Source organism: Lathamus discolor, chromosome 5, assembly GCF_037157495.1.
Source record: "Lathamus discolor isolate bLatDis1 chromosome 5, bLatDis1.hap1, whole genome shotgun sequence".
Classification (NCBI taxonomy): Eukaryota; Metazoa; Chordata; class Aves; order Psittaciformes; family Psittacidae; genus Lathamus; species Lathamus discolor.
In genome coordinates this window covers 104,118,056-104,140,153 of record NC_088888.1, presented here as the reverse complement: position 1 = coordinate 104,140,153, position 22,098 = coordinate 104,118,056, and the positions used below count along the sequence as shown (strand labels likewise).

General features: G+C 42.7%; 1 protein-coding gene across 1 annotated transcript in view; it reads right to left on the bottom strand.

Moving 5' to 3' along the window:
- The window catches only part of KLHL29 (kelch like family member 29), a 411,401-nt gene extending 390,884 nt beyond the window's left edge, over positions 1-20,517 (bottom strand). The window contains exon 1 of the mRNA XM_065681735.1: positions 20,399-20,517. The gene's annotated coding sequence lies outside the window, so the exon portion shown is untranslated. The remainder of the gene's footprint in view (positions 1-20,398) is intronic.
- Positions 20,518-22,098: the final 1,581 nt, after the last annotated feature.

Genomic DNA, 22,098 nt, shown 5'->3' with positions numbered 1-22,098 from the left:
AACCCGTTACCCCTTGTCCTATCACTACAGTCCCGGATGAAGAGTCCCTCCCCAGCATCCTTACAGGCCCCCTTCAGATACTGGAAGGCTGCTAGGAGGTCTCTACACAGCCACTGAGCTGAATGGTAAGACAGGGTCCAAACAGTCACTATTGCCTCAGATTTTCCAAATATGGTTATTTATTCATTCTCACAGTGTTTCAGGAGCACCAAGAAGCCTTAACTGTGATAAAGGTCCAACGGTTGCCAACTGAGTATTTTCTTTAATCACGTTTGATGTTCTTAAAGCAGTCTGCCAGCTTCTGGAGTCATTTGATTATATACGAGTCTTACTTCAAAGCAAACAAGCAAGGGATACATTTTTACTTGTTTGTTTCAGTGTTTATAAGTGATATTTTCTTACAATTTGCAGCGTGATAGAAATTCACGGTACTTATGTCTGGATCTAATTCTCATGAAAATTGAACAAAAACAGGAAAACACCAGACACCCAAATCCTTCCCACCCCCAGTAATTAAGTTCCCATGAACTGGAAAAAAAACCCAAAACACAACACCTTCCTAGTCAGCCAACTTTGCTTAGGATGTATTTCATAAATCAGCTGCGTTCAGCTTAAATCAGCACAAACAAACAGAGAAGCGGAAGCCTTGCGACAATTATTCCAACACCTGAGAAATGACAGCCAGAAGCAGAAGTTGTATTTGTTGAGGGGGAGGTTGGGTTTGGGGTATTTTTTGATCAAGTTTTTGAAAGAAATTCAACCTGACTCATTATAAAGCCAACACGGAAGAATGGGTGGGATGGGGATGAGACACACAGGCAGAGAAGGTCATTGCTCAGCTGGGGAAATCCAACACACACCAGTGTGCTGCAGTATAGACCTGAGGCTCCCAAACACAAGACTGTCAGCAGTAGATACCAGTGATCCAGCTTAAGCCAACAGAAACCTCAGGGGCTGTATAGCTTGTCAAACAGAGAGGGTATTATGTACACTGAGTCATACTGGTCATTCTTCCCCTCCTCTTCATGTATTCATGAGAGTAAAAGAAGAAAGAGACAAAAGTTAGCATCTAATCCTCAGAACAGTAAGGGAACAGCTAAATTTTAGCAAATCGCTATCTCCTACTGATGTGAGCCTTGGTAAAGAATGGAAACCTACGTAACTGCAGAATCCTTGATAGGTGTGAGAAATCAGAATCCATCCACAAATTCATTGACATTAGCCTAGTTCCAAAGATAGAACAAGATCCAGTTCAGATTCCTAAAGATGTCTTATGCTGCAGGACCACTCAGAAGTGCCACTGAGCTAAGTAAAAGGGAAACTCCAGTCCTCAAAACCACCAATGATAACCTGTACTAAAATAAGTAGAGTAAATTGAGTCATTTCATCTTGGGGAGGGCAAGCTAGACTTAAGTATTTCAGTGAAATTCATATGGGTCCATTCTGAAGGGGTCATGGAAAGTCCTGAAACTACTGCCTGACAGACAGGGAAAGCAATACCAAAAAACCTTCAGTGTGCTAGCTTGAACAATAATGCAGTTTTCAAGTGCTACTATCAAATCAACAGTATTGCTTCCTTGCTGTCTGTACTAGACACCCAAACCCAGGGAAAATACTGCAGACTCAAAAGAGGGCTCAGAGGACCGTAACAACAATATTTTGGATGTGGAGACACTTATTTGAAGGCAGACTGAAGACTGAAAAGCAGACTTATAGATGAAATAAAAATGTAAAATCATGACTAGCAGAGAGAAGTCATAACTTCAGTTTCTCTCCTCTTGGTCTCATAACAAAGGGGAATTCAATAAAAGCTACAAGTTATAGAACAGATAAAAATAAGATAGTCTCAAAACGTCTAACCAGACTGCAGAATTTGAAGCAGGAAGCAGCTGTCAAGGCCAAAAATACAAGAATCCCCCCAAAGCAATCAGACACATTTACATGATTAAGAACATCAAGGGATTTAAGAGTCCATGATAAAAAAAAGACTCTTAGTACAAGGTATTTAGCTTCTGGAATAATCCTTGAAAGGTAGTGAGGGACAAAGATAATTACAACTGCTCAAATCAAAGCATCAATTCTCCTATTATAAATGATTGGCCACGGGAACTGCTGGAAGTAGGTACTTGATTAGATGGACCAAACGTCTGGCAGCTCCATGGTCAGCCTGTTTTTAGGCTGACATTCATTCGGATACAATACACTTAGCCCTTGAAAAAAAGTCATTCTTTTTTTTTTTTCCCTGAAAAACACCAAATAAAATGAACATTCTTAAAAAAATAAAATAAAAAAACAAACCAAAACCATGGAGAGCACATGAACTTCAGACAAAGAAAACATTATCATATTTGCCACCATAAGATGAACCAGCTCTTCCTTCCCTAACGTGTATCAGTTAACCACCTCAGCTTCTTGAGGGCACAAAAAATTGCAACATTAAAAAGCATCTTCAAAACACAACATCCAGCTCTCCAGAAGTAAAATTTACTTGCCTTTTCCTAAAATTACATTTTCTTTTAGCAGTCAAACCCTACCAAATTCCTACAATACTTATAATAACAATGTTAGTTACTACCAGTACAGGAGAAGCTACTAACCAACCTGTGTAAAATGTCCTTGCGTAGGGCTTTTGTTGGTTTTTATTCACTTTATTTTAGGGGTTTTCTTATTAACTACACCAAATATCCAACCATGCAATCTGTTTCTATTTGTAATTGATAAAAAAGAAGTTAAAATGGGGCATCAGGAAAAGGTTATTCACTGAGAAGGGTGACTGGTCATTGGAACAGGCTCCCCAGGGAAGTCATAGCACCAAGCCTGTCAGAGTTCATGGAGCAAGTAGACATATGTCATATTGTTTATTCTAGGTAGCCCTGCAAGAAGCAGGGAGATGGACTTGATGATCCTCATGGGTCCCTTTCAACTTGAGATACTCTATGACTCTAATATGTTGATCATCTCTTTCCAACTTGCCTACCAGCAAAAGCCCCATGAGCAGTAAACCCCAGGGGAGCCGTAGAACAGATGCACTAAAGTAACAATTCTTCCTAAGAGAGTTTTTTGTTGATTTTTAAAATACTAAGGACAGATTCGAAGAACAACCAGGCCATTTCCTAAATTCCTGACTGGATAAAGCCAACAGCCATGTTGAGGCATTCAGCAGCTGAGCAGGAGCTCTGAGTCTTCAGGCAGGGGAGAGATTTGGCACCTTCCCACCGACCCATGCTGCCTCTGTTAGTGCAGGACATGGGTTGCAGACAAACATCGGTGGCCAACAACTCTGCCATTTATTTTCAGTCATCAATATTAAAAAGAACCAAAATACCAGACATCCTGGACCAAGACAGGCCCCAGAAGCTGCACTCCCATCATGAGAGGCCCCAGCTAGGGCCCCAGGCTGCTTTAATCAGCTTCTTGGAGTAAGAGAGGATCACCCTCATTCAGGTCTCAGGGCTAGGGTTGATGGCAGGCTGAACATGAGGCTGCAGTGCCCATCAAGCATTGCTTAGGTAGTCAGCCAAGTAAGGTGACTGTCCCACCCTGCACCACACTGGTGTGGCCTCACCTCAAATACTGTGTGCAGTTTTAGGCACCTCAACATAAGGACATCAGACTATTGCAGTGTGTCCAGAGGGGGACTTGGGAGGAGTGGCTGAGGTCACTTTGTTCAGCTTGGAGAATAAAAGGCTGAGGGGTGCCCTCATGGCAGCCTACAGCTTCCTCAAGGGGAGCAGCATGGGTAGTTGCTGATTACCTCTCTCTAGTGACCAGCAACAGGACCTGAAGAACTGGAATGAAGCTGCATCAGTTAAGATGGCACATTAGGAAAAGGTTCTTCACTGAGAGGGTTGTCAGTCTTTAGAACAGGCTCCTCAAGGAAGTGGTCACTGCCCCAAGCCTGTTAGAGTTTAAGGAACATTTGGACAACCGTCTTAGTCATATGGTTTAGTTTTAGGCAGTCCTGTGAGGAGCAGAGAGTTGGACTTGGTGATCATTACAGTTCTCTTCCAACTGGAGTTTTGATACGGTTCTATCAATCTCCACATTACATCCTCCAGCAGTATAAAACACCTTCCAACAGGAGACTTAAAGCCCACAGCTTCATTCTCTGTGAAGGAGGCACTGCAGCTCTGGTCCCAGCTGATTCAGTTAAGCTCTGCAAGCCTTTGTTTCCATGAAACCCTTAAATCCTATAAATCAACCTTCATTCCCAGCAGGTGACACCAGTTAGCCCATTTCTGCTCCCTGTTGGTTTGCGTCGCCTACAAAGCCCTCCTTCTAAGCACCATCTGCTCTGGGGGAAGCTCACTTTCTGCACCATCAGCAGCCTCTCCTGCTCCCAAGGAAAGCACTGGTCAGACAAAAATTTGGAAACAGCTGGTTTTGTGCTTACACCAAATTAAAACCACACGGATTTTTCTCCATTCTGTTTCCTGAAAGTATCCAAGTTTCTCCCCTTTCCCAGGCACATACTGCCAACTCTGGTGGGCAGACTGCCTCAAGGTGCGAGAACAATAACAAAATAATGATTTTTTTTTTCCTTTATTATGGAATTCAGAAAGTGAAAGACAGCCTTTCTCTGATCAAAAGTATTTTTCAAGCAGGGTGGTCACCTGGCTCCAATGCAACCATTTCCCTTCCCGCTCCCCCTGGGCCTTCTTGCTCCAGAGGTGCCTTAAATCAGTGTTCCAACACCAGACTGATCAAAGCAGCCAAGTTAACCAAAGGTGACAAGTAGCTGTTTTCAATATGAAAGGCTTCTGCTGAAGCACGTCAAAATACCAATTCAATTCCTGAATAATCAACATGTTTATAAGATTTCAGTTTGGTACAGGCTACTTCCGTCAAACAACACGGCTGGATACATGGTCCTCCTAACTGAGCAAATAACCCCCAGAACTTTGCCACAGACCTACATGCCAAAATTAAGATACATTGAAATTAAGTATGTTTTTGCATAAACTTTGGAAGCCAATTAATTGTTTCTGATACAATAACTATAGTGTTAATACGTTAGCACCAAGATACAAACAGCAGTCAGGTCAAATCCTTAAGTCACTCTGTAGGAAACCTAGATATGAGCTTGTTTTAGCTCAGAATTACACTGAGACCTCATATGGTCCTTGCTAATGAAATGAGAGGAAGCAGTAGTATCTATTCCCAGTGTAACAGCAGGGAAACCAGATTGCAAGGTTCTTCTGCTAATATGAGTTACTATAGTGTTGCGGGAGCTTTGCACTGCTGCAATAATTGCAGATTTAACAGGCTTTTTCATCCTTCTCACCTTCAAATCCTCTCTCCCTCAAAACAGCTTAGTGCTGCCATCTACTTTTTTTTTATCCTGACAGAGGAGTGTCTTTGGGTTGGTTTTTTTTATCCTAACAAAGTTCTTAGCAGACAAACTCACCCACTACAACACTGGCTCACTTGAGTCTTTACAGTTTAGTCCCCTCATTTATACTTAGTCTAGCTCATCACCACAGGCAAAAATAAAAGCAAAGGAAATAACTATAGGATCAGATCCAAAGCCCTTTTAATATTAATTTATACTTGAGCCCTTAAGTATTAATTAAATGGAAAAAAACCCCAAAAAAAACAAAACAACAACAAAAAACCACAACAAACCCCACCCCCACAAACAAACAAACAAACAAACAACTCCCTGAACTCTTACCCACAACTTATATTTACAACCCCTGCAAGTATTAAGCTAGTAAACTCACAGAAGACAAGGTGGCAAAGACAAAGACACGGGTCTTATCAAATCACCAGGTCAGTTCTGGAAAGCAAATCTATCTAGCTAGAAACGATGTTCAGTTTCAGTCCTACAGGATTTATAAAATTGTTTTACAAGTTGTTTATTTGCACAGACACTAACACTGCTGGGGGAAAAAGAAGCATTTCCTGGCTAAAGGATCTATCATCTGAATAAAAAGGGGGAAAACATTCAGGCATTTTCTAGGAGACTGCCTGCTGCTGATCAGACAGGTGCTAGTCTTGATTAATTCTCCATCTCACTTTCACTGCAAATATTGTTTTTAAGGTCTGAGCAATTGTTTCCGCACAGTTTCCCAACCACCATTTGTTGAGCGCACTTCATTCAGCGTGGAGTGGTGGGAGGTCTGTGCTTGCTCCACCCTAACAAGATGTTGCCTTTTGACCCAAACAGTTTGGAGAACAAGAAAAAAAAAATTCTGCATTTCATCATTACCATCCTCATGGCATCAGTTACTCTTAGCAAGCAACAGACGTGCTCTGAATAATTTCCATCTTTATCCATATGGCCACAAATACAACATGGGGTTCTAACCACAGGTCCCACAGGTCCCCAGTTATGATGGGTATCCAAGTCTCTACTTGGATCATTCCCATTGTGTCCCATACACATGCACAGAAGGTCCTGCACAGAGAGAAAGGCTTTTACCACTGCTGTGTGTATGTGTCAGAGCACTGGCTGTTCAGATCCCTGCCCAGGTTTGTAGTTTAGTCTCAGATGACCCCAGGCCTCTGCTGAGGCTGCAAACAAGTCATGGGGGCTCTGGTGGAGTGAATGTATTTGTCCACAGGGAACCAAAGGGAATTAATCACATTATGTGTGCTGTACCAGGCTGAGGAAGGTCACACATTTGAACCGGGGCAGCCCAACCTTCTGCCAAGATGTCAACGTTACAAGGAAGCATCCTGAAAAGGGACAAGACAAGGTGTTTTGAGAAGTGTGTTGGGTTTTTTTCCTTCCTGCAGAGGCTTTATTCCGTAATGGAAGACAGATGAAAGAAAAGACAAAACAAAACCAAAATACAGATTTTAAAATAAAAATTCATTTCCTAGCTGTCATTCTTGGATTTTGCATATCACGCCTCAGCATTAACTGCTGCCAAACGCAAGACGTCAGGTCCATCTGGCAGATGTACGCTTCCCCGGCTGCCAAGTGTCTCCTTAAAATCCAGGGGCTTCACTATTAAGTATATTTGCAAATTCCTGCCTCCTAAATGAGCAAGGCTCCTGAACGTCAGCCTCTGCTTCTGAGTGCCCTAGAAAGGGGGGGAGCGGAAGTACACTGTAGTCATCCAGAGTATCTGCTGCACTTGCTTGGTAGGGAGGCCAGTTTCCTGGTAACTGATGGCTATACCAGCTGTGGGAGAGCTTTAAAGAATTCCTTTTTCTCAGATTATCCCTGAGTAAAAATAGAAAGTATTTAGGAAGCAGAGGGGAAACCCAACCATTCAAGCTGACATCATTACTTATTTACATATAAATACAGCCAGGAAATAAGCATATGTATTTATACATAAACAAAAAAGCTATCTGTACAATGTTTCATATACTGCTTTTCCATCCAATATTTACTACTTTATTCATGACTTAAGAAAAAACTTTCTCCCCAAGAAATTGGTGATAAAATGCCCTCTGGTGGGCGTGACTGTGGACCTCTACAGCAACAACCACCTCCTAAATAGTTCAGAGCCTTCAATATATTCTTGGGATTACTATTTTTAATGGAGTGAGACAAAGAACATACTTGCTTTCCAGAAGAAACAGATACACCCTGACTAGCAAGCCTATGTTTGCTGCTAAGTCTCTCTGCATTACAATATGAGCTAGAATTTAAAAACAAAACTATTAAAGCATTCTGCGATTCCTAAAATTATTTTTATGTTAATTTTACCTCTTCAGGATACTTTTTCTTCATTAAAAAAAAAAAAAGGCAATTAAGAGAAACAGAAAAGGAGACTGGTATTACATTCTGCTCAGCACAACAGAACCTTTTGTAGACTAAAACGGAGAAACGGGTGAAGAGCAGCAGCATTTTCAGAGGTTATGAATAATTTCTGTCGTGTTAGAGCACAATGCACAGCTAGGAAGGATGCCCTAACTGTACAGGCAAAAACCAGCCCTTGTCCTGTGAGTGTTTACTGCCTAAACAGAAAAGGCAAGGATGAAAAGAAAACCTCCAAAATAAACTGAAGTTAACACTACATGTTCCATTCCTATGATGCTCAAAAATTGTGGGTGGTGCTTTACAATTAATCTGAAATGAGATAAAAGCAAAAATAAAGAGAACTGAAGGCTTAAGATATAGTGACGGAAGAGGTAATTCAGCAACTTGGGGGCAGAGTGCATGCGCAGTTACTTTGAGAAAATATATATGTATGTATGTAAAACAGACTGATTTGACAACACAAACTGGAAGAGTAGGGCCACTGGCAGAGCAGACAATGCAAACCTGCCCCTAACGCAGCCAAAAGCAGTTGCAGTTACACATGGAGCTGAAGTTGGCCCCACAATTTCTAGGTTGGCTTTTTTCTTTTTTTTTTGGGGGGGGGAGAGGAAGGGGGAGAAAAAAAGAGTTGTGGTGAAGCAGAATTTGAGAGTCACAGCTAAATAAAGCTAAGCAGAATAAAAACACCTCACACAAAGGAAAGATGCAAGAACTGCACTGCTTTTCCAAGTTCTTTTGGAAGCCTCTGCACTTCCATTTCATACAGTATATGGCACTTTCCCTGTTTATCCAGCTTTGTTAGAAATTTGTTTTCAGCTTCCACAGTACAGTTTGCAGTTAATTGTTGATTTATGGTAAGAGTATTTGCAAGTTTGACCTCTACACGGAATGTGAAGCCTTCCATCTTTTTTAAGACGTTTCTGGGCAACAAAACTTTGCTTATGAAGCTGTTCTTGGGTATAAACAATGGCTTGATTTAACACTCATCCTCTCCTTTTCTACCCTCAAATAAAACCAAAGCTACAAAACAAAAACCAAAAAACCAAACAACAACGACAACAAAAAATCATTTATTTGAAATCTGCACTTTATATAAGGTAAAGCACCCCTGCTCTTTATAGAGCTCCGTCCCTCTCTAGTGGCAGCCAGGTCACATACCAATTGGTAAGCCGGCTGCAGGCTTGGCTAGCACATGTTTTTTAGCTCAAAGATCAGAAACTCCTAGTTTCAGATTCAAAGATCCCCTGTTTATTCCTCTCTGCCGACAGCGCACTCAGAGATTCAGAGTTACATTTACCATTTCATCTGAGGACAGAGGCGAAGGGTTTTACAGAGCAATGCTGTCACTTGGTATAAACTCCACCACCCCTTTACGATCATTGCTCCGGCACACACTTCTGGTGTGTTGATTGCAGCAACAGTGAAATATACTTCTGTTATCAGACACAGCAAGCCAAGATTAAACAGTTTATTTGTGCATGCAATAGTCACAATGCCCATGTTCTGAAGTTTTTGCCTAAGAGTAACAGATTATCCCGGTAAAACCAGTACTGACATTTCTTGGATACTATCCTGATGGTTAGTCTTTTCTCAAAAGCAGCTTTGCTGTTAGAATAGCAATTACAAGCGCAAGTTACACTCCTGTTCCTCACACCTTTAAAAAAATACATATTTCTAACAAAAAGAAAATTCATGCTATTATGCCTGGCAAGCACAGAGGAAAAAAAAAAAAAAATCACAGCACTTGGGTTTTATTGTTTGTTTTTTGGTGGTCAGTTTGGGCTTTGGTGGGCTTTTTTTCCCATTTTTGTTGTCTGTTGGTTTTTTGGGGGTGTGTGGGTGTGTGTGTTTGTATGATTTTTGGTTGGGCGGGGGAAAGGGTGGGGGATAGGGGCATGCGCATCTTTCAGATTTCCAATCAAGAAAATGGCCCAAGGCTGTACAGTTTTGAGCGCTGAAAAACAAAATCTTTACATATAAAAATAAGGGGGTGTTACTATATGGTTTTAGAGTAAAGATATCTTGTTAGCAAATGTGGAAGTGGCTAGGAACTTGCTCAATATCCAGCTGGAGACCAGTAACGAGTGGTGTCCCTCAGGGATCGGTGTTGGGACCGGTCTTGTTCAACATCTTTATTGATGACATGGACAGTGGGATTGAGTGCGCCCTCAGAAAGTTTGCCGATGACACCAAGCTGTGTGGTCCGGTTGATATGCTGGAGGGAAGGGATGCCATCCAGAGGGACCTTGACATGCTTGTGAGGTGGGCTGATGCCAACCTTATGAAGTTCAACCAAGTGCAAGGTCCTACACCTGGGTCGGGGCAATCCCAGGCACAGCTACAGGTTGGGCAGAGAAGAGATTCAGAGCAGCCCTGCAGAGAAGGACTTGGGGGTGTTGGCCAAAGAGAAATGAACATGAGACAGCTTCAGTGTGCGCTCGCAGCCCAGAAAGCCAACCGTATCCTGGGCTGCATCAAAAGGAGCGTGACCAGCAGGTCGAAGGAGGTGATCCTGCCCCTCTACTCTGCTCTTGTGAGACCTCACCTGGAACACTGTGTGCAGTTCTGGTGTCCTCAACATAAAAAGGACATGGAACTGCTGGAACAAGTCCAGAGGAGGGCCACGAGGATGATCAGGGGACTGGAGCACCTCCCGTATGAAGACAGGCTGAGGAAGTTGGGGCTGTTCAGCCTGGAGAAGAGAGGGCTGCTTGGAGACCTCATAGCAGCCTTCCAGTATCTGAGGGGGGCCTATAGGGATGCTGGGGAGGGACTCTTCATCAGGGGCTGTAGAGACAGGACAAGGGGTAATGGGTTAAAACTTGAACAGGGGAAGTTTAGATTGGATATAAGAAAGAAATTCTTTCCTGTTAAGGTGGTGAGGCACTGGAATGGGTTGCCCAAGGAGGTTGTGAATGCTCCATTCGTGGCAGTGTTCAACGTCAGGTTGGACGGAGCCTTGGGTGACGTGGTTTAGTGTGAGGTGTCCCTGCCTATGGCAGGGGGTTTGGAACTTGATGATCTTAAGATCCTTTCCAACCCTAATATTCTATGATTCTATGATTCTATAGTATAATTCAAGAGGTAACAGGACTACTCAAAACCAAGAACTGGTCTGTTCTAATTTTATAGGTTAAATTTTCGACAGGGGAAGACTTAAATTTTGTCTTATGCAATATCATTTCAGTAAGTACCATGAGGGAATCCGAGCCTGTTCATGTTTTCCTAAAGATGAATAACTGCATGGTTAACAGTATAGCCTGGACATAGAAGGAAGCAAATGGTTAACCAGGACTTCCACTCAGATGACATGCAGCAAAAGTTCTACCAGCACACTGGCTTCTCCAGATGAAAAGTACAGAGGTACCTACTGCCCTGATTATCCGTCACCTCAAGCAATAGATGCCTGGGCTCAAGTTGCACCTGCATTACTGCCATAATTTCAGTTCAAGCCTCTCAACTTGACCCAGCTGGGTGTCACTCTTTATCTCCACCCCAGACCACCTTAACTCTGCCACCAGAGCATTGCAGCTGCATGAATTCCTTTGAATAAAGAAGGCAGCACAGGGTTTGGGTTTTTGTTTTGTTTTACTTGTATTATTCTTGAAATACAATACTTCAGTAACTTACCTGTTGCAATCACAAGATTTGTCTAAAAACAGTTTTTAGAAGGTTTGAAGGATGCTGCTGTGAACTGCTCAAGTGTGATACTGAAACAGTGAGTTTAAGGAAAACTCACTGCAATTTCATACCCTCCACGCACACACAAATGGGCTTTCAAAATTTCTATCCAAGACAGAGGAAAAACAAAACATAAGGAATACTGCGGCAGCAAGTGAAACACAATTCTCCTCTCCATCTGCAGCTGCATTTGTGCATCTGAGTAGCACTTTTAAAGTCAGTCCTGTATTTTGGAGACTTCAGGCAAGCCTTTTTGTTTCCTTAATTCCTATACCATTTCTATACTCTTATTTTTTCCTCCTATAAATAACAACTCAAATATCAGCCACAACTTCCCATTGCCATTTAGTTCACAAAGAGATAAGGTTGTGATGTTGCAGAACTGTAACTGCCCAGAAGTTTAATCATAAAATTACACAGTTCTTGTCCAAAAAGAAAAATGTGCTAGAAAATAGGCTTTACTTTGGGGATTTTATAATCTTAAAGAACAGGCAGAACATTTATCTCGTGTTTTCAGGGTACCAAATGTTGCTTCATTTAACTCCACAGATCTGGGCCAAGGACAAATTTGGCCCATTTTATACAATACAAAACTGTGACAGAAAAGAAGGAAAAAAAAAAAAAGTAATTGAAGCACCTGGACCACACAAACCACAGAGTGCAAAATATGCCCACTCCTCAACCCATTCTTTTGCAGCTGCTGTCACCTACTGAGATTTGCAGACACTTTCTTTGACCTTAAGACCTTCACAGTTGAATTTCACAAGTGATTCATTCCTCAGGGTACAGAAGCACTGTGCAACGTCAGATTCATACTGGAATATGCCTGCTCCACAGGTGGTGTTAACTAGATCAGGATTTGGTCCACAGTTCAGCTGCTCTTGTGACAATTCACACATCCAAGATCAACTAAGAGGTTCCTCAGAAGATCCCACAGAGCCACATCCCTCACTCTTATGTGCTATAGGCAACTTTTAAGCAAATCTCATTACATTTGCTTGCAGTTTCAAGGCTCAGACTTCAGAAAACAAGAGGATGGGTTTGACCTTCAGACTTGTATACAAACACCATAGGAAATGAAGGGTTGGCACAGCCAGCCAAAAATCTCACAACTTCCAAATTTGAGATTGGGCATTCAATCCAGCCCACAGAAAATCCAGACTAGCATAAGTGTAAATGAGGCAAGACTTAACTCAAAGATCAAATCCAACTTTCATCTCTGTCTATGCAACATTGATTTCTGTTAACTACACGTGTGTAACCAAGAGCAACATTTGATCTGAAGCCTCATACCTTGATGTCCAGCTATTATAAAACAGAAGCAAAAAAGGTAGCTACAAGCATTTGACTGATGTTGCCTGCAAGCAGAGCATTGCAGAGGGCTGTACCAGCAATTTGCATTCAAAAACTTAAGATAGGGCATGCCAAACCTCGCTACTAGAAGTAATTGCCCAAGTATTTGGAGTGTTCTTAAGAATAAAAAAAAAAAAAAAGAAAAATGTATATATAACATGGTAGAAAGGCAACGCAAAACCACGGACCAAGAAACAAGCTACTACATGTAAATACATGCAAGCTTCTCCCAAGTTAATTCTCTTCTTAATGGCATATTGATTGGTATGCTCAATGTTTAGAAATGTGAAACAATGTGGGGAGAGAAGGAAGCTAAGACACACTCAGAGTGCGTTTTGTTTAAATAATATCTGTTTTCCTTATATGATCAGCCAAAAATAGCACAACAAAGAGGGCAGTGCAGTATATTTAACATTTTGCTTTGTGTTTTATTAAAAGAAAAAAAAAAATATTCAGATGACCTGGAAGTGTTAACCAAGCACTTCTTTCCACCCTTCTTATAAGAAACTGAAGTACAGCATTTTTTCATGACACCTCACCACACTACATCCTTAGTGTACCTGCTATTTCTCTGCTCCAAATAGGATAAGCTACAGAGCATCTGTAGTTGTAACCAGGCTTTTCGGATGTAATCTATTGAGCCATTTGTGAAACTGGGGGAGAACCCACTGTCCATCGGGAAAGCAGAGCAGTCCAGTCATGATGGAGAACATCTGGACAAGCTTTGCTGCATCTACTCCTCTCCCCAAGGGAGAAGGAATAACAAAGGAAGAAGTTGTATCTGTGAAGCAGCTTCTTATACAAACCTCCTATTTCTTAGTGAGAACCCTTACAGTTTAACCAGTGTCATATTATCAAGCAGCCCATTATTCCTAGCTTCCAGAAATACCTACCTATTCCAGGGACTACAGTTTTGGAGAAAAGAGTTTATTCTTTTTATTTCTGTCATTCACAGAGTTCTTCTGAGATACATCTTATAGCCTCCAACACATTTTACTAGAGCAAGACATTAAAAATGGCAGAAAGGGAAAAAACCCAAACCAGAAGAACCAGCTTCCATTGTCATCAGAGCTCCTAGCAACAACAGCATCATGCACAACAGCTCTACTGACCCACCCTGCTACCAATATATCGAGGATACACTTAAGAATACAAGCACCATCAAGGAGCTGTTTCATAGCATACAGGTTGATACAGTTGATAACTGATACAGTTGAATCAGTTTATACCTTTTACATATATATGTATTTTTATGCTCTACCTCTCTTTCCAAACCAAAAGAAATTTCATACAGAATTAGCAACTGTATTCCCCCCCATCCCTTCCCGTATTTTATGGATGGAGTAAGCTAGTAAGCTCAAAAAGATACTGCCTAAATTTAGTTATTCTGCAACACTTCATATGTTTTCAAAAGCGTTTTCTAGACTTTTATAAGCCCAAAAACATTTTGCAATATGAAGAGTTCCAATTTGGCACTGTTCCACTCTTGGCAAGCAAGAGACAATAAAAATCAAGAGAAAGTTAAAAACTAAGTTTTTGAAGTCTACAGTATGTCAGGAATCATTTAATGAATTCAGGTGTTGAACAAGCTACAAGTCAACCAAAATTCATAGTACATATGTATTTCAACACACAGATAAACACAGCTGCATCCACTTTAAAGTTGCTCCCCATCATGTGATTATTACAATGGATTTCCCTAACTCTTCTACCTCCCTTTTTTAATCCAGAGTTTACCTGTGGCTGAAAAAGCTAACAGCATTTAAATTCTTCTCCCTCTAATTAAGGGAAACGGCACCTTTAAGCCTCAGTCTGAGGAGAGAAACTTTCTTTGCATGGTTACAGCAAGCTGCGATCTGTGCTAGCATTGCTTCTGCAGATCAAAAAACACAAAAATCCTATAACAAGGTCTGACAAAGCACCTCTCAGAGTAGAATTATCTGATTTAAATATTAATTACTCATCAGCATGGACTTCAAGAAGTGTCTAAAGCAAAAGCTCTTAAATAACACTTTAAATCCAGGATTTCTACCATCTGCACTATCACACAGATCACAGTTTTGGGGTTGATTTTTTGTTGGTTTTGCTTGTGGTTCTTTGGTTTGCTGGTTTGTTTGTGGGTTTGTTGTTGGGTTTTTTTCTTTTTTTCTTTTAAAAAAAAAAAGAGTGAGGACTGACAATAAGTCGCTCTCAAGAATATAAAGAGATTTCTGCATAAAGTCCAGCTCAACAAATAAGGCATGTCTTGAGTTTGAGACCTATACAGGACACCATTTTTGCCTTAGATACCTCTATATGAACTTCAAGGATTCTTCACAGCATCTCTCAACTACACTGCCAGCCCAAAATCCATTCCTACTGCATGCACGTCTAACAGGTTTCCGTTAACAGCAATGGTGCAGAGGAATTGCATCAGTGGCAGATTTTCTTGCAAACTGCTGCACTGAAAGCGTTCCAAAATACACCCCTAGAAATAACTGGTCTTCTCAAATTGCATATTACCTGTATGTATGTAGAGTTTAGTCCTAAAACTAGAAGCAAACCCAAGAACCGTACATTCATGTCTTCCAGTAAGCTAAAGCAAACCTGAACCAAAGTCTTAGCACTTAATATCACATGTCCTACCGCATATTGTAATGGATGGCAGGGAATTAAAAACAAAAGAATGAACCACAAAACACTATAAAAGCAATGCTGAATTAATTTTAAAATAAGTCTTTCTGTAGTTCAAACAGACCACTTCAGTGCAAGTCAGCACTACAAGGTACCTGAAGATTAAGACCACCAAAAACCTATGTGTTCTTCTGACGTTAATGCCAATTATGGCAAAAACCCCAGGTTGAGGATATTTGAAAACATATGCCTAGACAGCACAGACAAAAAAAAAAAAAAGAAAAAAAAAGAAAAAAAAGAAAAAAAAAGAAAGAAAAACCCAAAATAAAACAGCAGCACAGACATTAAAGAGAATGGTTCCATGTTCCATTATTCTAATCCTCAACATAAAATTGTTTATTGAAGAGTGTGACTAGGAACTCAACTTACTGTCATTTATCAGACGGTCAAGATGGCACAAGGGTAACCAGCCACATACAACAGGGCCAGGAAGGCTTCTCAGGGCATCTCTTGTACCACATCTGTTCAGTTCTGGTTTAACCACAACAGGTAAACAGCACGTTCACAACCTGTGAAGTGCATTGACTTTTAAGAATCTGACAGAAAGGTGTTCCCATAAGAGATTTCTAATCTATTTCCTTTTAATCTCTTTCTTTATAGCTGAGGAACAATTCTTTGTACTTCTGGTAACAAAGGAAAACCAGAAGTGACAGAAGGATGTCAAAGCTGTTTACGTTTCATACGGCCTCACACGCAGAGTTGCTGTTGGCAGGTAACTTCTTGAGAAGACAGTCTTCAGCCTTTGCACAGGAGCTCCATCCGCCTATGAGTAACTTCAGAAAGAGTTAGCTCCATAGAAGGATGCTAAACCCCCTCACCATACTGAGTAACCTAACACTAAACCAAAAAGCAAATTTAGAAAAGAAAAATGTGACAAAGGGTTAATACAATAATTGAAGTACCTGAAAGTATATTCAAGGCAATGTCACCTGATTTGTATGTTTAAGGTCTTACAGATATAGGTATTTATACAGTATTTATTGTGTAGAGAGACAAGTATATTAATAAGGTGAATACATGCACAAATAAATCACAGACTTTAATGATACTGTGTCATATTTAAGGTTACTGAATCAGCACACTCAGAGGCCAAATACTGAAAAATGGAAGATACAGAGGGAAAAAAGCTGAAGGACCAAGTCAGCCTCTAATTCATGCTGAGATTTTAGCTGCCTAAAAGCCTTGATTACGGCACAAAGAATTAATGATCTGAAAACGATCTAGACCTCCATGGTGCACTATGAAGTTGACGTTCTACAAACAGAGCAGCTGCAAGATCAGGCCCTCAGGTATTTGTGCACCCTAGGTCTGTAGTCTATGGCAGCTAAGTCCAAGAGCATCGGTGTAGGCAGTGCACAAGTCACTGCAAGAACCTGAGTAATGCTATGCTCAACCTAAAGAAGGGATGCTAAAAAAACCATTAAACAGACCCCAACATATCAGTTTTAAGATTAAAAAATTAAATCCCACAACACGGATATAATGGAAGGGACTGGGGTTAACCAAGACAGGACAAACTGGAATTTCTCTCTCCATTTTCAGATTCAGGAGTACATCCCTCCCCATAAAGCTGTGCAGCAGTGGAAACTCACAAACATAGAGGCTGTACACAGAGAAGAAATGAAAAAATATTAGTAACTTCCTACCCCACTTCATTTTTTTTTTTTTTTGTTAGTGTTCTTCAGAAGATCTGGGTTCACTGGTTCTCTGAACTAAATTCAAAGGCCAGTAAAACAAGCCTAAATTGCAAACAGGCATGGAGAAACAGAACAGCATTGGGATGAGCATCAACAACTACAAATAGTTAAGGCCTAACGCAGAGCTGGTGGCCACTACTGTAGTGCTGAACTGGAGCCACTACAAAGAAAACAGTGGATCAGAACCTGGGATAGGGACACATGGGAGTGAAGCAATATCGCTAGCGAGATGAGCGTAGCAAACCTGGGGACAATGAATTCTCCTCACAAACAGACACTAAAAGTGATAGCACCAGATACGGTGCAAAGTAAACCCAAAAATCATGTTTAATTTCCAGATACATGTCTTCCTCTCCCTTCATTAAGGGGATTTCTAGTCAACATACATACTATATACTTTTTATCATTGTTTGAATAAAAGGAACAGCAGCCCTGGCAGCATGCTAATCTAGAAGAGGAGGCAAAACAGAGGTAGTTAGTGTCTTCCCTCAAGATTTCTGCTTTGGAAAAAACAAATGAACAAGAAAGGGATTGCTCCTACACACTACCACTTTTTGTTTCATTTCAGCAAGACTTTGACGAAAATCTAATTCACTGTGCCGTGTATCTAATATATTGGGTACCTTAAGTATGACCATCACTCATTAGAAATGTAATTAAAAAGTGACAAAACTAGATTCCCCCTCCCCAGCATGCAGATGAAAACCAGTAACCCTGCCTCTATTTGTAACCATGACAACTATAGAATATTTTATTTCAGTAATATAATTCACACTGAACATTTGCTCATAGGTTTTGTTGTTAAGGGAAAGGTTGACACACCGTGCACACATTTCATAAGCTACCGGAGACAACAAATACAGGAAAGTCAGGCAGTTTTCCAGACCGAGAACCCAGTATGTATTTGAGAGTTCATTTAAGACCTCTACAGGAAACTAAACGAACATGAACAAAAAAAGAAAAAAAACATCCAAATTAAGTGCTACTGATCCTTACCTGCAAGACAACTACATGGTATGACTGGATGTTTGACTTTTCAATAAATCACAGTGATGCTTTCGTATTTTAGAAGAGGTATTAACTTAAACCCCAAACTTTAATTTTCAATTAAAATATGATAGGCGATACTCAGTTTATATTAGGAAATATCAAAATGGATGTGATGGAAAAAGGTATCTATACGATACAAGGCAATAAAAGACACAGGTTACATATGCTGGCTGAGTCTTATCCTAGATGGGTCACTAAATTACTTGCATAGCTCCCATATTTCATCTTAAATTGAAGACAACTTCCATAAATACACACAATGAGGACAGGTTATAAGAACAAAAAAACCAAAACAACCCAACAACCACCCTGCACATTATTCAGAAAAGATTAAACAACCTCCTGAGCATAACTAAAGTTTGACGCAGATAAATGTCAGTGTAAAATATGGCTGTACTTAATTTTTCTCCACATGGAAAAAGAAAGAAAAAAATAAAGCCATTAGCCGTTTAAACCAGAATACAACAATAATATAAAGAAGAGACACACTGTTGCTTTGTTTTGGATAAAAAAAAAAAAAACCCACCCAAAAACCAACCAACCAAAAAAAACACATTAGAAAGAAGAGCTTGCTGGAATACTATTCCTTCTCTCACACAGATCATCTCATCTATCAAGGAAGATTTAAAGTTTCAGCAGATTGCTAATTATAAGAGACAGGAATACTGTTATCTGCAGTCACCTTAAAGCTACAGTAGTTTGGTTTTTAAGTACCACAAAATTGCCCTCAAAAGGATAGCCTGACAAATGTGCTTAAATCAGTATGTGAGACTCACACATGCCTACACGTACACACATACACGCTTGCTCAGTTGTTTTAAAGGATATATCAGGATAAAGAAAGTTTCTTCATTTATCAGAAATGTGCTCTATAACCTTCCGTTCAACAAAAAGCCTGCAGCAAACATGCGCGGCTTTTTCCTTCATTGATGGAAAAGTGATTAAATCCCCCTTAATCTAGTTATCAGAACACTATTTTTTTGCCCCAAACAGTTTTCACATAAAATAAACAAAAGCTAAGCAACCGACTTTGTGACCAGGGCTCTGTAATTTTTGGTGGCGGGAGGAGATAAATCCATCTCCAGCGCCCTAGGAATATTTTTAGTTGAGAAAATGAAACCAGAGGAGTAAAAATTAAAATACTCGCGGAGACTATGAGCACACACTATTTACAAAGTGTATGAAAAACACCACCATCCATCACCAGAACTCCCTTTCTCCAGAGCTTTCTTCACCCTCCGGGGAGGTGAAGGAACCAGAACCCAAAATCCCGGGGAGCACAAACATGTATCCTCTCACGACAAGAACAGCTAGTCACATCCACGCAATGTCAAAATAAAAACAAAGTAGCTTTTCCCTCCCATCTTAAGCAAGACCTTCTGAAAACAGCTACCCAGGAGATGCGCCTCTGTGCGCCAGACAGCACTTCGGCTCAAACATAAGTTAAAAGCAAACAATCCCCAAATAAAAAAGCATCAATAGGAAAGCCGAACAGCAGCCAAACAAAACCTCTCACCGGCGACGAAATGTCACACGGCGTGGCGAGGCACTCCGTGGGCAACAAAGTGATTAAAAAAAGCCCACAACAGATACATTTAAGCAGTATTGTGCTGAGAAGTTCCTCGTACACATCACGCGCGGGGAGGAGGGGAAAGGAAGGGGGAATGGAAGCGTATTGCGGGAGCCGACGGAAGGATTTGGGAAAGGAGGGAGACAGGCAGGCTCTCTGCCGGGGTGCGCCCGAGCCATTCCCAGGCAGTTTCGGGCACGGCTGCGGGCACGGGCCAGCGGCTGGGAAGGGGCGATCCGCCGGGACAGCGGCCCCAAGGAGGGGTGGGGAGACCAGGGGGACACAGCCGTCCCCCGGGGCTGGGGAAGGCGAGCGGGGGCAGGTGGAAAGGTGCGCGGCCGACCCCGCTCCCCGCCGCGGCTCGGGCGAGCGACTGAAGTTGTGGGTGAGCGACGGGGCTGAGGACCCCCACGCCAAGGTGGAAAAAACCCTGGCAAAAGGATAAAATCATCATAACAACATCACGATCCCCCGCGGGCTCCCCGCGCAGCACCCCCCCGGCGGCGGGAGGCACGCAGGAAGTTTTTAATGCGGGCAGCGAGCGCAGGCGCAGGGCAGCCGCCAGCCCGGCGATGCCCGGCACAGCACCGCACCGCACGGCACTGCTGCCGGAGGCGGGGAGCTCCGCGGGCGCGCAACCGCCGCGCCGCTTACCTCCCTCCGCGGGGGCGCAGGCGGCCCTGGGCCAGCAGCGCGGGTACGCGGCCGCGTCCTCAGGCGGCGGGAGGATGCGCGGCGGCGGGAGGCGGAGGCTTGTGCATTGCAGCCTCCGCCGCTAACGCAGAGCCCCGCGCGGCTGCGGGCACCGGGAGCCGTGCTGGAGGCCGGGCAGGAAGGCGCGACGCGGCGGCGAGGGCTGCTGCGGAGCCGCGACCATGCTCCCGTCTGGCCGCCTTCCCCTCACCTACTGCCCGCTTTAGCCAGGGAGGGAGGCGGCCTGGGCGCCGGGGCGAGGGGCGGGCCGGGCCAATCACCGTGGCGGCGGGAGGCGGTGGAGCCCGGCCCGGCCCGCCCCGCACGCCGCACCGCCCCGCCCCGCGGCCGCCCCGCGGGAGGCTGCCCCGGCTGTGGCCCCGCTACCGGCCGGGCCCTGGAGGGCTGTACCCGGCGGGGTGCGGGTGCAGGTGCGGTGCGGTGCGGTGCGGAGGTTCCGCCCCGCGGCCCGCAGCGCGGAGCTGTGCGCCGAGCGCTCCCCCGCGGTACGCGGCGGGGACGTGCCGGGGCAGAACGCGGCTGCGGAAAGGTCACCGGTCTCCCGGCTGCCTTCAAAAGTAGCTGGTAGTTGGAAAGAAATATTACTCCGCTTTATTAAATCATCGCTCTCCCGGGGCGTGATCCAAAGCCTCTTGAAGTCTGCAGGAGTGTTTGAATAGGTCGGTGCGGTTCCCTCCTGACACCGCTCTGATTTTGTTCTTTTTTTTTTTTTTTTTTTTTCCAGTATCTGTAGTGCTCGGAGTCACCACAGATTTTACGCGTGGAAATCTGCATCTGTCTCTTTACCCTGTGTAATCTTGTATCCTCGTGTGCTGCTTTGTAGAGATCCTTCTGATGTGCACACAAAGCTGCATATGCCATAGTTTTAAACATAGCACACTGTGTCTTTTGTATTTCCTGTAAGCATAAAAATAAGCTTAATCACATTATTTTCTCCTTACTTTGCCAGTTAAAAATGCATCGTGGAGGAATATATGCTCTAACGTGTTGCAAGTGAGGCAGTTGTGCCAAACGACAGCTGAGCAAAGCGAAGGGAGGGAGGGAGGGGAGTGCGCAACCCGCAGGAACAGGCAAATCCATGTTTTTATTGAAAAAGGGACACGAGCTGCCCAATGCCTGGAAGGAAGCACGGTGCAGTGTTAAAAGGGCAATTTCATTTTTTTTCTCTTCCCAACCTCACTAAAAATGAAAATACATTATTGCAGTGGACTAAAACATTTCTAAACCCAGCCATCATCATTAATATTAGAACGCTTTTAGCAGAATATGGCCTCACTCTGCAAGGGGAAGGCTCCATACAGTTTTGCCATTAATATATCGTGGATTAACACTGAAACCTCCAGTCCTGCACATTGCAGTGGAGTGTGAGGGTCAGAAGTTCAGAACTGTTTAAATATGAATTATTTAGCAAGCACACACACGACACACTCTTCCCATTTCCACACAGCTTTTGTTTTGGGGTTTGTTTTGTCTTTTTTTTTTTTTCCCCTGGAGTTTTCTCCCTTTTTAAACACGAGAGCCCTGTTCGGTGTTATTTGCCCTGGTGCGGTGTTATTTGCCCAGCATATATAGTTGACCCAGAATCCGACGAAGCCGACGAGAAGAAGTCTCAATGGGACTGTTGACCTAACAAGTAGCAT